We start from the raw sequence: 14,739 nt of genomic DNA, 5'->3' as shown, positions 1-14,739 counted from the left end.
TGCCACCCCTTCCTGTTCTTCTGGGCTTAGTGAACTTCCTAACTTGAAAGTTTTGCCGCCAATCTCCCTTTCGATGGCGTTAGCTGCAGGCTGCTCCCTGCTATCATCTTCGACGGGCGACACCTCTTCTACGGGCGCCGCGTCATCAGGGCCCTCCTCCATTGGCACATCTGCTTCGGGCGTCGCCCTCTCCGCGATGGCCTCTTTAGGCGTCAGCCCAGCGGGTGTCGCCTCAATCATCGTCGCGTCCGCGCTCGACGGACGTTCATACACCATGAATACGCCTCTCTTCGTTTTCAGGCTGTTTTCATAGCATTTCCTCGCCTCCTCCTGGTCTGACCTGATGACTATCACCCGGCCACTGAGGTTCGGCAGCTTCATCTTCATGTGACGGGTGGAGGACACCGCGCTCAGACGGTTTAACGCCGGTTTGCCGAGCAAAATATTGTAGGCAGAATTAGCGTTCACGACGAGGTACCGGATGCTCTCGGTGCAGGAGGCCTCTCCGTCTGTGAACGTAGTTCTCAACTCCAGGTACCCCCGGACTTCTACCTGGTTATCCCCGAACCCATACAGGCACCCAGTATAGGGACTCAACAGATCAGGGGACAGCCGTAACTTATTAAAGGTCGACAGAAACATGACGTCTGCCGAGCTCCCTTGATCCACGAGCACTCTGTGGACCTTCCTTCCAGCTGTGACGACTGAGATGACAACGGGGTCGTTGCCGTGGGGTACCACATCCCGGAGGTCTCTTCTCGTGAACACAATATCTGACTCCCAAGGCTCCCCCGAGAGCCTCTCTTCGATCGAATTCACCCCCCTCGCGTATTTCTTTCGCTGGAAGGCTGTGGGTCCTCCGCCGGAAAAACCTCCAGCAATGGTGTGGACCTCGCCAAGCAATGGCATCTCGTGTGCTGGCTCCTCTGCAGGCGGCGGCAAGGTGGCAGTCGTTGTGGAATCTGCGACATAATCTTTCAAAAACCCAGTCCTCACCAGCTCATCTAGCTGGTAGCCCAACGACAAGCAATTATCGATTTGGTGCCCGAAAGCCTCGTGGAATTCGCACCAAGAGTCTTTACGGGGCCCTAACACCTTGTCGGTCTTCGCCGGTCGCCTCAGCCTCTCAGCTATGTTGGGCACGGCGATTAAATCCTTCAACTCAACCACGAAGTTGTACCTCGCCGGTCTTGCTCTTTCTCTGGCGGGGCGTTCGCCTCCTGCTGGGCCCCGGGGCTGGGGCTTTCTGGCCTCGTAGGGGCGTCTCGCCTCTGGCTTCTTTCTCCCCGTCGTGGTCTCATTGACTCTGACGGGTTGAACCCGCGCCGGTCCCCTCGGGCGTGAGGGCACGGCGCTGGTGCGCTTCACACATACCTCCCCTTCCGAAGCAATATGCTCTACCGCCCTGCGCCGTAATTCAGCGAAAGTCCTAGGGCGATTACGGATAATGGATTCTCCGAAGGGGCCGGGGCACACGCCTTTTGACAAATGCGTACACGATCATAGGCTCCTCTGCTGTGCCAACCTTCACGACCTGGGCCCCGAAGCGATTGATATACTCCTTCAGGGTCTCTCCCTGATACTGCTTCACATCGAACAGGTCGTAGGAGACCGGCGGCGGGGCCTTGTTGGCTAGGTACTGTTCTCGGAACAATCGCGACAATTGGCGGAAAGATGTGATATGACCCTCTTGGAGGCTAATGAACCAGTCCATAGCCATCCCGGTCAGGGTGCTCATGAAGAGCTTGCACTTGGCAGCATCAGAACCGCCTATCAAGACCATCTGCGTGTGAAATGCAGCCAGGTGCGTGTCTGGGTCCTCCATCCCGGTGAAGATCACCTTGGGTCCCGCGAACGTGTTCGGGATAGCTGCGTCTAGGATCTCCTGTGAGAAGGGAGTGGAAAACTCCCTTTGTGGGGAATGGTTCTCCATCTCGTCATGCCCAGGCCGCCTCCTATCGTTTCTCAGACCCTGGCGCAACTCCTCATTCACACGGTGGAGTTCTTCGTTCCGCTCATGCGAGGCGTCAAGGTCTGCCTGCATGCGTTCCTGCTCCATTTTCGAATCCGCCATGTCCTGCTGCATCCCCCTCATTATTTCCAGGACCTGCTGCATGGATAGGTCTGTTGGGGCTGCACGTGCTGCTCTTCGTCTGGTGGGGGCCATTGTCACTCCAACCTCCTTCAACGTTACTGTAACTTGGTAGATTTTCTCGAACTTGTGATGGGACTGATGTTTTATATCGGCCCCACGGTGGGCGCCAAATGTTCCGTCCGGTTGACCGGGACGTCTTCGTGCGCGACCTCAACCGTCAGCTAGGGACTCCTTCCCACTGATTGCCTGTGGATTCCTGCAAAAAAGAGGACAAAGAGGCGCCCTAGCGGCCGTTTGCACTCCGACGCTCAAGTCAGCCAGCAAGAAACACCAAAAACTGTCCACCTACGTGTCTGAGCACCGCGTGTGGTCCTCTGAAGGTGGTAAAAGAACTGTGTATATGTGTGTGTTGTCCCCTTCAGGCAAAAATATTCCCCAATCACTTGTACGTAACCTTGAAGCACGAGCAAGCAACTAGAGAGTTCTCTGGTAAATTTGCCGAAAGTTTCAACCCTTTTTCCAACATTCTCTGCGCTATTTAAACTACCCAAGCATTTAAAGCGCCTTAAAGCGCTTTTAATTACAAACGTAATGCACTCATTAAAGCGCTTAATTAGAAAACGTAGCGCATTTAAGACGTTGAAACGCTCGGGAGCCATTATAGTACCTGAATGCTCGAAAGGGAATCTGTATTGAATGACTTTTAATTACCTGGCACCTGACTGAAGAGTGTTTCTATTCTGGCATGGCTGTCGTACACGTGGAGGGCCTCACGACGCCATGACCCCATCTGGGGGCACTCCTGCCCACCTGGGGACGTTTCTACGTGTGAGTCCTCCTGCTGGGAGTGCTACTGCGCTAGGGGTGACTTTTTGGGTGCCAACTCATGCCCCCAAGTATCTAGCCACTTACTTTGAGAGCGTATCTGCCTTCCTTTTGTACTCTGCACCCGGTTGCCCTGGGCGTGACTTTCCTCTTGAGTCGTATCTGCTCCACAGGCGTCTCTGGGTCGGCAGGAGCACCTCACGAGTCAGGCTGCCCTTCACTGGTACTATTACTATGGCCTTGAAGCCACCTTTTCCTTCTCTTTACTATTGCCCCGTGCTATTGGGACCTGAGGCCTTCCCACGGCGTCACTCCCTCCATGGTCTTTCCTACCCATGGGTATCGGGGAACCACACCGTGATTACCTTACTTTAGCACTGTTTGATCTGGCGACGCCCTGCCTTGGCAACGCTTCCTCTTGGCGTCTCTCCAACGAGGCGACGCCTTCACCTAGGCGACGCCTTGCCTTGGCGACGCTTCCTCTTGGCGTCTCTCCAGCTAGGCGACGCCTCGCGTTGACTTTGACTTTGACTTAGTCAACGCCTGGATACGGGACGGTACAAATCCTATTCCAGCACCTTGATCAATCTCTAAACTCTTAAGCAATCTCAGAACTCTTTGAAAAACTCTTCGTTAAAAAACTGTCTCAAGATTCTTATTTCTTAAAAACAATTTTTTTTTTTTTAAATTATACAAAGATATATTTTGTTATCAAATCTTAACAAACTCTTAATTGCATTTAAAATAGATTGGTCAAAGCATTTAATGACTGGAGCGTATTCAGTTAAAGCATTTAAAGCTCAGTCAAAGAAAACAGTTTTTCTGTTATGGTTATAAAACAAACAATCGGTTGTTTCCTCGAATCAATCGGTTGTTTTGTTACTTAAAAGTTTTAACCATTTAAAAACAGTTTTCAAACTTTCTCAAAACACCTAAGTGTAAACAATCGGTTGTTTCGACAAAACAATCGGTTGTTTCAACTTAGTTTGAAAAACATTTTACTTTGATAAAGATTGAGATGCTAATTGCTTGAGATTTAATCTAAGGGTGGATTACAACATTAAACTACCCCAGAACAAAACTTAAACCAGCAACAACATCAAGCAAAGAAGAGGCTTCAACATCCTTCAAAGGATTTGGATTCTTCAAAACATTGAACACCACTTGGTTCAACAGTTTGAGCCACAGGATTTGTGCACAGCAGCTACCAGTAGCTATATATTCAGCCTCAGCAGTAGAGAGAGCAACACATGCTTGCTTCTTGCTATGACATGAGATTAGGCTTGAGCCAAGAAGGTGGCAAGTGCCACATGTGCTCTTTCTATCTAGCTTGCAACCTGCAAAGTCATAATCTGAATAACCAATTAAATGAATTGGGGAGTGAGAAGGATACCATAATCCTACAGATGATGTTCCTTTGAGATATTTCAGAATTCTTTTTGCAGCTTTGAAATGTGACTCTTTAGGATTTGCTTGATATCTTGCACATAGACACACCACAATCATGATGTTTGGCCTACTAGCTGATAGATATAGTAAAGATCCAATCAATCCTCTGTATTTTGTTTGATCTACACTCTTTCCAGCAGCATCAGCATCCATGTAACAGCTTGATGGCATTGGAGTGTTTGCTTCTTTGCAACTCTCCATTTCAAATTTCTTGAGAATTTCCTTGCAATACTTTGATTGACTTAAGAAGATTCCATTCGTTGTTTGCTTAACCTGCAAACCAAGAAAGAAAGACAGTTCTCCCATCATAGACATTTCAAACTCACCTTTCATTGCAGCCACAAATTCTTCACACAAACTATCTTGTGTAGCACAAAGATGATATCATCAATATAGATTTGCACAAGAATTATTTCTGCATTTGACTTTTGATGAAGAGAGTCTTGTCTACCATTCCCCTTTCATATCCATGAGATAGCAGAAAGTTGCTAAGCCTCTCATACCACTGCCTTGGAGCTTGTTTCAGTCCATACAAAGCTTTCTTCAACTTGAAGACATGGTTGGGATACTTATGATCTTCAAAGCCCGGTGGTTGATCTATATAGACTTCCTCGTTGATGTAGCCATTCAAGAAGGCACTCTTGACATCCATTTGGAAGAGCTTGAAACCACTCATACAAGCAAAGGCTAACAGCAGCCTCACAGCCTCCAATCTAGCAATAGGAGCGAAAGTCTCACCATAGTCTATGCCCTCCTCTTGATTGTAGCCCTTGTTAACTAGCCTTGCTTTGTTCCTTGTGATCACACCATCTTCATCTAACTTGTTCCTGAAAACCCATTTCGAACCAATAATGTTCATTTCATCAGTTCGAGGGACAAGAAACCATACCTCATTCCTTGCAAACTGATTCAACTCCTCATGCATAGCTTCAACCCATTTCTCATCCTTGAGAGCTTCATTAATTGACTTTGGCTCACTTTGAGAGACGAAAGTTGTGTGCCTGCAGAAGTTTGAGATGGAGCTACGTGTGGAGACACCTTCCTTTATTTGCCCTATGATGTTTTCCAATGAAAGATCTCTAGGAATCCTCCACTCTTTGGGTAGCTCACTCTGTTGCAGAATTTTCAATCGGTTGTATCTGTAAATCAACCGGTTGTTTTTCTGCACAGATTTCCAGCTTCTCCAAACTGATGCTTTGTTCATCTTCTTCAGCACTGGTCTTTGGGATTTGATTGACTCTACGATCTACCTCATCAAAGACAACATGAACTGATTCTTCTACAGTCATCAACCTCTTGTTGTAGACTCTATATGCATGACTTGTGAGTGAATACCCTATGAAGATACCAAGGTCCGCTTAACATGAGGTGCTCATTCCATCTGCCCAAAAATACTTAGGAAGAGATGATTCACTAAGCATTGTCTTTGCTACCTCTTCAAGAGACCTGTTCTTCCTCTCTACCACTCCATTCTGTTGTGGTGTTCTTGGAGCAGAGAAATTATGCAAAATTCCCACTTTTTCACAGAATTTGCTAAACTTCTCATTTTGAAATTCTCCCCAATGTCACCCCTAATAGACCCTATGTTGCTGTTCTTTGTATTTTGTAGCCTTCTTGCTAGCTTCTTGAATGCAGAAAAGGCATCACTCTTTGATTCCAAGAAAAGAGTCCAAGTGTACCTAGAAAAATCATCAACAATAACAAGAGCATAATAATTTTCACCAAGACTCATAGTTCTTGGGGTCCAAAGAGATCCATGTGAAGAAGTTCAAGAGGTCTCAAAGAAGAAACAACATTTTTAATTTTGAAAGAACTTTTCACTTGTTTCCCTTTTTGGCATGCTTCACAAATGTGATCCCTCTCAAACTTGAGTTTTGGCAGCCCAATCACAAGATCCTTTGAGATTAGCTTGTTCAAATGATTCATGTGAATATGAGCAATTCTTCTATGCCAAAGCCAAGATTCATCTTGCTTGGATAGAAGACATCCAATTGAAAATGGTGAAGAGATATCTAGTAGATACACATTATTAACTCTCTTACCTACCAACATTACCTCTTTGGTGTTGGGTAGAAAAGTTTCACATGTGTTTGACTTGAACATCACTTGATATCCCTTGTCACAAAGTTGGCTAATGCTCAGCAGATTATGCTTTAGGCCTTTTACATAAAGCACATCATGGATTACCAAGATGTCTTTGTCTCCTATAGATCCTCTCCCAAGAATCCTTCCTTTGTTGTTGTCTCCATAGGTGACATGACCTTCTTGCTTAAAGGAGATACACAGGAACTTTGATTTGTCCCCTGTCATGTGCTTGGAGCATCCACTGTCATGTGCTCTACTTCAAGATTTCCTACAAAATAGATTTTCACGTACAAAGATTTGATCCCCTTGTGAATGTGGGTCCATCTGGTTTATACTCATCAATTAAAGCTTTATTTCCCTTAGGAATCCACTTCATAAGACCTTTAGGAACAACATGTTTTCTGATTTTATAGAACCTCACAGAATGACCTCTTTTCATGCAATAGAAGCATGTAACAATCGGTTGTTTCAATGGTCCAATCGATTGTTTTTCTGGCATTTTCGAAAATGATTTTGAAAATCTATCTTGTTTGATGAAACCCGATCCAGCTTTACCAAAAACACAGTTTTGAGATGCTAGAACACTCTCAAAGTTGGATTGGCCTTTAGAAAGCTTATCCACTGTTTTAACAAGATAGTGGACCTTCTTTTCAAGATTTTCGCAATTTTCACAAACTAGAGTATCACACTTGCAAGAGGAGTTTTTGTAAATGATTTCCAGATTTTCAAAATCTGTTTTTGAATTTTCTAAATCCTCTTTCAGTGCCTTTACTCTGTTTTCAAGCCAGCTGTTCTTTTCTTTTAACCGATTGTTCAAGAGAGCCAATCGGTTGGCTTCTTCATGTGTTTCTTGAAAGGCTTGAAGCAATTGACCATAATTTTCAGAGTTTGATGAACTTACACTACTTGAGTCATCCTCCCTTCTGGCCATGAAGCAAAGATTGAGGCTTTTCTTATTTTGCCTTCTTTTCCTTCTTGCTTGACTCTTTGTCATTGCTTCCTTTAGTTCATGAGCAGCCTTGAGTGTATCCCACATATCCTTAGCAGTTTTGCACTTTCATATCCTGGAAAATTCATTAGTATCTAGTGCAAAAGCTATAATGTTTTGAGCAGACCGATCAAGCTGAGCCATCTTACATTCATCATTTGTCCATTTAGACAAAGGTTTTGCAGTAAACGAGAGGGGGGGTGAATTGTTTAAGAAAGATTTTCAGAAACTTTTAAGCTTAGAATGAAAATACTTTAAGAAAACCTTGATTAAGAAATCAGTTTTTCCAAAACATAAAGCAAAAGCACAATACTGGAAAAACAATCGGTTGTTTTACCGAAACAATCGGTTGTTTATACCAGTTATCAAATAACAAAATTGAATTTAAAGAGATAGGGATAGAGAGATTGTACACAATTGTTTATACTGGTTCACTCAAAACCCAGAGCTACATCCAGTCTTCTCAGAAACCCTGAGGAAATCCACTAAGCAATCACACCTTGATCACTTACACAACAACCAAGAGAATCACCTTGAACAACTCAAGACACACACTCTTCTTGGCCAACACACCAACACTAAGTTTGCTGATCTTGATCCCCTCAAGAACACACAACCAATCTCAGCAAACACAGAAACGAAACTTGTTTAACAGAGTACAAGGATTACACTTGTTACAGAAGATAATCTGAAATCAATACAAGCAGAATCCTATTCCATACACTTTGATCAATCACAAACTCTTAGCAATCTCAGCTCTTTGAAAACTCAAAAACTCTTAGTAAAAACTTGTCAAAGATCAATTGTCAAAAACTGTTTTTCTGAATATATTCAAAGATGTAGTTTGTTATCAAATCTTAACAAACTCTTAAATTGCATTTAAAGATTGGTCAAAGCATTTAATGACTGAAGCGTAAGCAGTTAAATCATTTAAAGCTCAGTCAAAGATAAAATAGTTTTTCTGTTATGGTCCTAAAACAAACAATCAGTTGCTTCCTCGAATCAATCAGTTGTTTTGGTTCTTAACAATTTAATCATTTAAAAACAGTTTTCAATCTTTTTCTCCAAACACCTAAGTATAAACAATCGGTTGTTTCGACAAAACAATCGGTTGTTTTAAATTAGTTTGAAAACATTTTACTTTCACAAAGATTGAAAATGTCTATGCTTTAGATTTAATCAAAGGGTGGATTACAACATCCAAACTACCCCAGAACTAAGCTAAACCAGCACAGCAACATCAAGCACAGCAGAGGCTTCAATATCCTTCAAAGGATTTGGATTCTTCAAAACTTGAACACCACTTGGTTCAACACTTCTATCTGAGTTTTCTGTATTTTAATTTCTTTTTGTTTTTCAATTAAGTTAACCATGAAGGTTGTTTTTCAAATTATTTTTCAACTAAGTCAGTTTTAAGATGGTATTTTTTTTTGTTACTTTCTTTTCAACATGAGTGAGGAATTAACTAAAAAAGAAACAAAAATTGAATTCTAAAAAAATTTAGGAGAAAAATAAATTTGTTTATCTTCACAACAATATCAAGCCTTAATGGCATTGTGATAAGTGGCTAATTGTAGCAAAAATCATAGTTAAAAAACATGTAATGCAAGAAAATTTAGTCACTGAATTCAACGACCGAAAATGAGTGATCCCAATTTGCGACCAAAATAGTCACCGAATGCCCCAATGTCAAATATGCAACCGAAATAGAGACCAAATGAATTCTTAATGATGTTAGTTAGTTCAACGATCGAATCAGCGACTGAACATGAGAGTGACAAAACCATTAGTCGCTAAAGTGGTGGTTGTTTTGAATAAATTGGGAAAAATATATTCGTGACTGAATTAGCAGCTGAATATGTTTATTTTTTAGTCACTGATTTTCTTTCAGTCGTTAAATGTAATTGCTTATTTATGTCACCGAATCAGCCACCCACTATGTTTGTTTTGTAGTCATCGATTTTTCTTTGGTTACTAAATGTAATTGTTTATTTTCTGCTACCGAATTAGACAATAAAATAACATTTATATTTTTATTTAATTATGTATATATGAAAATAAAATAGAAAAATTAAAAATTTGAAAAATAAATAAATTTAAAAAGAAGATAAAAATAATATTAATATTAATATCAATAATAATTTTTCATATTAATTAATAAAAATATTTTAAAAAAAACATAATTATTATAAATAATAATTATATTTATTAATATTATTATTATAAATAATAACTAATAATAATAATAATAACGATAAATAATAATAATAATAACTATAAGTCTATACCTATATATAATGGGGATTCCCCTATAACTGTTTTTGATATATATAAAAAAAAAATTAATTTTATTTTAAGTTATTTTGTAATTTTGTAAATATTAAAACAGTTATTAGAATGAAGTTTTTGAACGTAAAACAATTTTGAATTTAGCTTTTTGAAATATATCTTTATTTCTTCAGTTTTCTCTCCTCCTTCTTTCTCACTTTATCTCTTCTGTTCATTGTAGATAAAAAGATTCATTCTTCAAGATAAGAGTAAAAAGAAGAGCACGCATCTCACGTTAGTGAATGTAAGTGAGTTTTCTTTTCTTAATTGTTAATGTTACTCATTTTTATCATTTTAATTTTTTTATTCTACTTTTCATTTTCGTATACCGAAGGTGGAATACAGAGCATTCAGATTGCACAGGTACAAAGACACCATTGTTGATGTGGGCATTGACGGAGAGGATGAATGCGTTCTAAATATGGCATTCTTGTGAGAGAGGAAAGAGATTAGAAAATAAATATTTTCTTAAGGTTTGTTATGAAGTTTCTCATCTTATTTTTCTTCTTTTTTTATTTCATTATTATATTTCTCTTTTTTAGGTTTATGTTAGTAACAACAAATCAAAATTAGTGATTTACAAGAATGATGACGTAATTTCTTTAAAGTACAAAGTTAACTTGACATCATTGTTGATGTGGGCATCGACGGGGAGGATGAATGTGTTTTGAACATTCTTGCAAAGAAGAGGAAATGAATTAGAAAATAAATATTTTCTTAAGGTTTGTTACGGAGTTTCTTATCTTATTATTCTTATTCTTTTTTTTTCTTTTCATTATTATATTTTTCTTTTTTAGTTTTATGTTAGTAACAACAAATCAAAATTGGTTATGTTTATTGCGTTATAAATTTAAATTTGTTTAATATATTTTTTACTGCAACTTAATTATTAAAATAGTAGGATGAAACTCATAAATGATGAGAGAAAATATTTCTATCTTATTTTTACTTAATGATATTTGATATTTAAAAGATATGATGAATACACATAATAATATACAATATAGTAATAATAAAAAAAATGCGGATGTAAAGCACTTTAACGCATGTATTTCCACTAGTAATAAAAATAATAATGACTCAATGTCATTTAATATTATTATTTTAAAATCTTTTTTATTAAAATTTAGGCGTATAATTAAAAATAATTTATAAAATGTATTTCTTTATTTTATGAAATTAAAAATATTAAATAAAACTTAAAAGCACTCTTAATTAGTATGAAGTTCAAGAATTTTCATTTTTATTTTCACTGTGTGAATAATTCGGTAATTTTTTTATATCTGAGGCTTGAAGTAGCATTATCTTAATTTATTAATATGTACTTAATTGAGTCAATGAATTTTCTATGGTATTCGTTGAAGAACCCAAAACGCATCGCACAATCTAATCCAAACTTTGAATCGAAAGCCAAGAACTAGGATCGCACACTCTCCCTTCTTTTTTCATCATTTTTTTTCAGTGAGTTTCTACGTAAAACCCATTTTACATTCTATATTCAATAAATTCATGTATGAAACTCCATCGTAAAATTTACTTTTTCCTTTTAGTTTTGGAGGAAATGTTTTTTCTGCTGAAATTTGTGTATCGCAATTATTCGACAAAATGAATGAACGAAGGCTTTTCGCGTTGTTTATGCTTTAGATTACAGGGATCAATTTCTGGTGTTTTTTCACTTTCTTGATTTAATTTTTTTTTGCTTTATTTTGTTGTGTTCTTGTCCTGGTTTTGCCTTGCAGCTGTTTGGTAAAATGTGTGGCTGAAACAGAAGTTTCATTACTTTCTCTTCCGCTCAGCGTACGAAGTCCCTTTTTAGGATGTTTTAATGGTATTTGTTTGGGTAGGTTAAAATGGCGAGTGAGGATGATGCAGAGTGAAGAAGGCAATGATAGTAGATGCTCGGGCAAGAAACATTAGTCACAATATGAGGTGCAGTGTGGGAGTCAATTCATTGAGTATTCTCAAGCAGACATTGCCATTTTGCTCAGGAAGGTGCTTATCTGCACTTTTACTTTTGGATATGGGTATTTTCTTATTAATTATTTCCTTACTTGATGTTGGCCGAAGTTTCTGCTCGTGGAATTGAGGATGGAGAGGCAGTGGAAGACTCGAATGAAAGGAGGAAACTGATTGGTTATGGTTCGGTGAAGGTGTTGGTGGAGACTTTGAAGAGGAAGTTGGTGAGGCCAACCTTTCCAGGGTTCACTAGGCCGTCTAGGCTTGCAAGCAAGAGGAGATTTGAAAGAGAATGATTTTTGGATTCAGAATTCTTTATTTACATTTATGTCAAATCTAAGTAAAAAGTGTTTAGGAAAAGTATTTATAGAGGATAAGGAGAAGAATAACTTGCTCCCTTAAGCTACTTTAACTTTAGTTAAGCTTGCATAACCATGGTAAGCTTTGGTGGCTTAAGGAGTGGCATATGTGACATTTAAGATGCTCTAAAGATCCTTGTTTGTGTGACAAGTGAGGATCTTCTAGAGTGTCTTTAATTCATCTATAAGATATTCTTGAAAGTATTTGAAAATATCAATCTTATACAAGTGTATTCTACTTATTTATGCAAATAGTTATTCTTTATTGTTGTGTATGGGCCTTGGATGGACCTCCATCATTACTGCTATCAGAAACATTATTCTGTCAGTTTATTTATTGTTATCAGAAACATTATTATGTCAGTTTATTTATTTCATCTTTCATTCAACTACTTGTTTGAACTTCAAATGGCTTCTAAAATTGAAATAATTAGGATAAGGGTATGAGATGAATTGGTGCATAATGGTGGAGTCTAATATCATGAAATCTTTTATTAGTTCTATCACATTATTATCTAAAAACATGGAAAGTGTTTATTCATTATTTTTTTCTAAGTTAATGATAATGTGTATCCATTTGACATAATAATCTCTCCTCATCAGCAAATAATTTAGTTATCTCACTTGTTCAATGCGGGGTTGATTCTTGTTTTAAGGTTCTTTCAGCGGTTTCAGAAAGAGTTTAGAATTTCATATGGTCTTGAAACTACTACCAAATTCAAAAAGGTATTCTAAAGTCAGGTCCTTTTTGGATAAATTTTCAAATTCAGTGTAACTTCAACATGATTTAAAAGAGGCTTCAGAGGTATAACCTTGCCAAATTTGGTCTTAGTACATTCCCTAAAAGATGTATTATTTTAAGCAATGAACAGAAAAAATAGAACTTCTCTTCTAGTGAAATTAGGGTTACTAGGAAGACATTTCGTCGCGTTGTTATGCAATCTTAACACAACAGCGGCGCAAAATCTTCCTATTCTGGAGTGCCAAGACTAACAATATGGTCACCAGGGTACCAACGCTGTGCACTCATCTGTCTTGTAGGTGCCCTAATTCTTCATGTGCCATGCATGCATCTTTCCCTAGAAACCCTAACGCTTGTGGGCTTAGGCGCCTTCAAGGAATTTTTGCTTGTGCTAGGCCCGAAAGCACTATACACACCACATGCATGAACCCTCCCGTGACTTAGACCTTTTTTATACCTATATTTCAACTCATACTATTTTTGGGGCCGCACTTACGTGGCCTATTATTGTGACCAGACCACCGATACCCGACGTCATTGTCCGATGCCGATGTCCGAAGCTTGGTCCAGTACACAAGCCCCCCAGTCTCGAGATGGAACTTGTTTCAGCGAAGAGGCTAAGTGATCGCCTATGGCAACCTACGTGGCGAACTAGTGACAGGACGCGCACAGTGCACCGAAGTGACGTTTCACTACACTTTTTATCAGCGTACACTTGGCCAGATCAACAGTCGAGGCTCGTTGCAGCTTGCCCTCCCCTTATACGTTAAACCCTTCGACTCTTGCACTCACTTTACTGTTTCATTCCTTCTCTTAAGCATTTCTCAAACATTTCTGCCTCTTTAACGCTTTTTCTTCTTCCCCAAAACACTTTGCCTCCTCAAAGCATAATCACTTCAAGGTATGTTCTTTATTCCATAACTGCTTTCGCCTTGCAATTTCGATGCTCTTAATCTGCTTTAACTGCTCTGGGACTGTTTATGTTTTTCGCATTTACGATCGTTGTTCTTCGTTTTAGCTTCACCACCCACACGATCATAGTGGAATATAGGAACAACGAGGATTGCCATAAGTCTCGTATCTTTGGGAAGGAGTATGACAAATTCGTGAAGGTTGTGCCTTGTAGGGTTGGTGAACCTGTCTGTTGTGATGAGTCATCGAACTCGGAGGGACCCTTTTGCTTTATCTATTGAACTGTCTTTAAAAGATTCTCCCTTCGCCTGCCCTTTACCAATTTCGAGCGAGCCCTTCTTACCGAGGTCAATGTTGCCCCCACCCAAAGGGCCATTTCCATTTTGTGCAACCACTTTGGCCATCCGCCGCCTGTGGACCTGTTCCTGTACTTCTTTGAAGCCAAGAGCCCAGGTAAGAAGTTGTGGGTGAGCTTCAATGGGGTCATTGGGAGAGTATTGTTGACCCTCTTCTAGCAAGTACAAGGGCTTCAAAGGGAAGTTCTTCAAGATTCACTGCAGCAAACACGACCCTACCCTCTTGGACGGGTTTCCCCTTTACTGGGTAGAGGAACCTGAGCTCAAGAAACCCAGATGCCTCGAGGACTTACCCCCACGGGAACGAGAGGTGTGCAACTTCTTCTCCAGCCTTCAAGCAGTGTTTAACTCTGTTGAGCTACTCAAACTTGAATACAACCCTGCATCTCTCAAGGGCTACATTCGTACCCCATTTTCCCCTTACTTTTGCTAGTGTTTTTCTTGCTTGTGTGTTGCTTGTTTGGACTCTTAAGCATTTTTATCTTCTTATGCAGGCATGGTGCTTAAGGCGGAGAAGAAGAGACACTTGGCTGCCATGACGGCTCAAATGACGACTGCAATAGGTCCCTTTGCCCCTGGCTCCTCTGCCAAAGATAAGAGGCTCAAAGGGGTGGCTGAGGTCGCTGAGGTTGCTCCTTTTGAGG

General features: G+C 39.9%; 1 long non-coding RNA gene across 1 annotated transcript; it reads left to right on the top strand.

Moving 5' to 3' along the window:
* Positions 1-11,035: 11,035 nt before the first annotated feature.
* LOC150029038 (uncharacterized) lies at positions 11,036-12,297 on the top strand. Its single transcript, XR_016518492.1, has 2 exons — positions 11,036-11,231; positions 11,615-12,297. It is a non-coding gene; the product is annotated as an uncharacterized LOC150029038 (long non-coding RNA).
* The last annotated feature ends 2,442 nt before the right edge of the window (positions 12,298-14,739 follow it).

This window comes from Phaseolus vulgaris, chromosome 2 (assembly GCF_051622355.1).
Source record: "Phaseolus vulgaris cultivar YP4 chromosome 2, ASM5162235v1, whole genome shotgun sequence".
In the NCBI taxonomy this organism is placed as follows: Eukaryota; Viridiplantae; Streptophyta; class Magnoliopsida; order Fabales; family Fabaceae; genus Phaseolus; species Phaseolus vulgaris.
The sequence above is the reverse complement of the archived record's forward strand: the minus strand, read 5'-3'. Positions and strand labels throughout refer to the sequence as shown.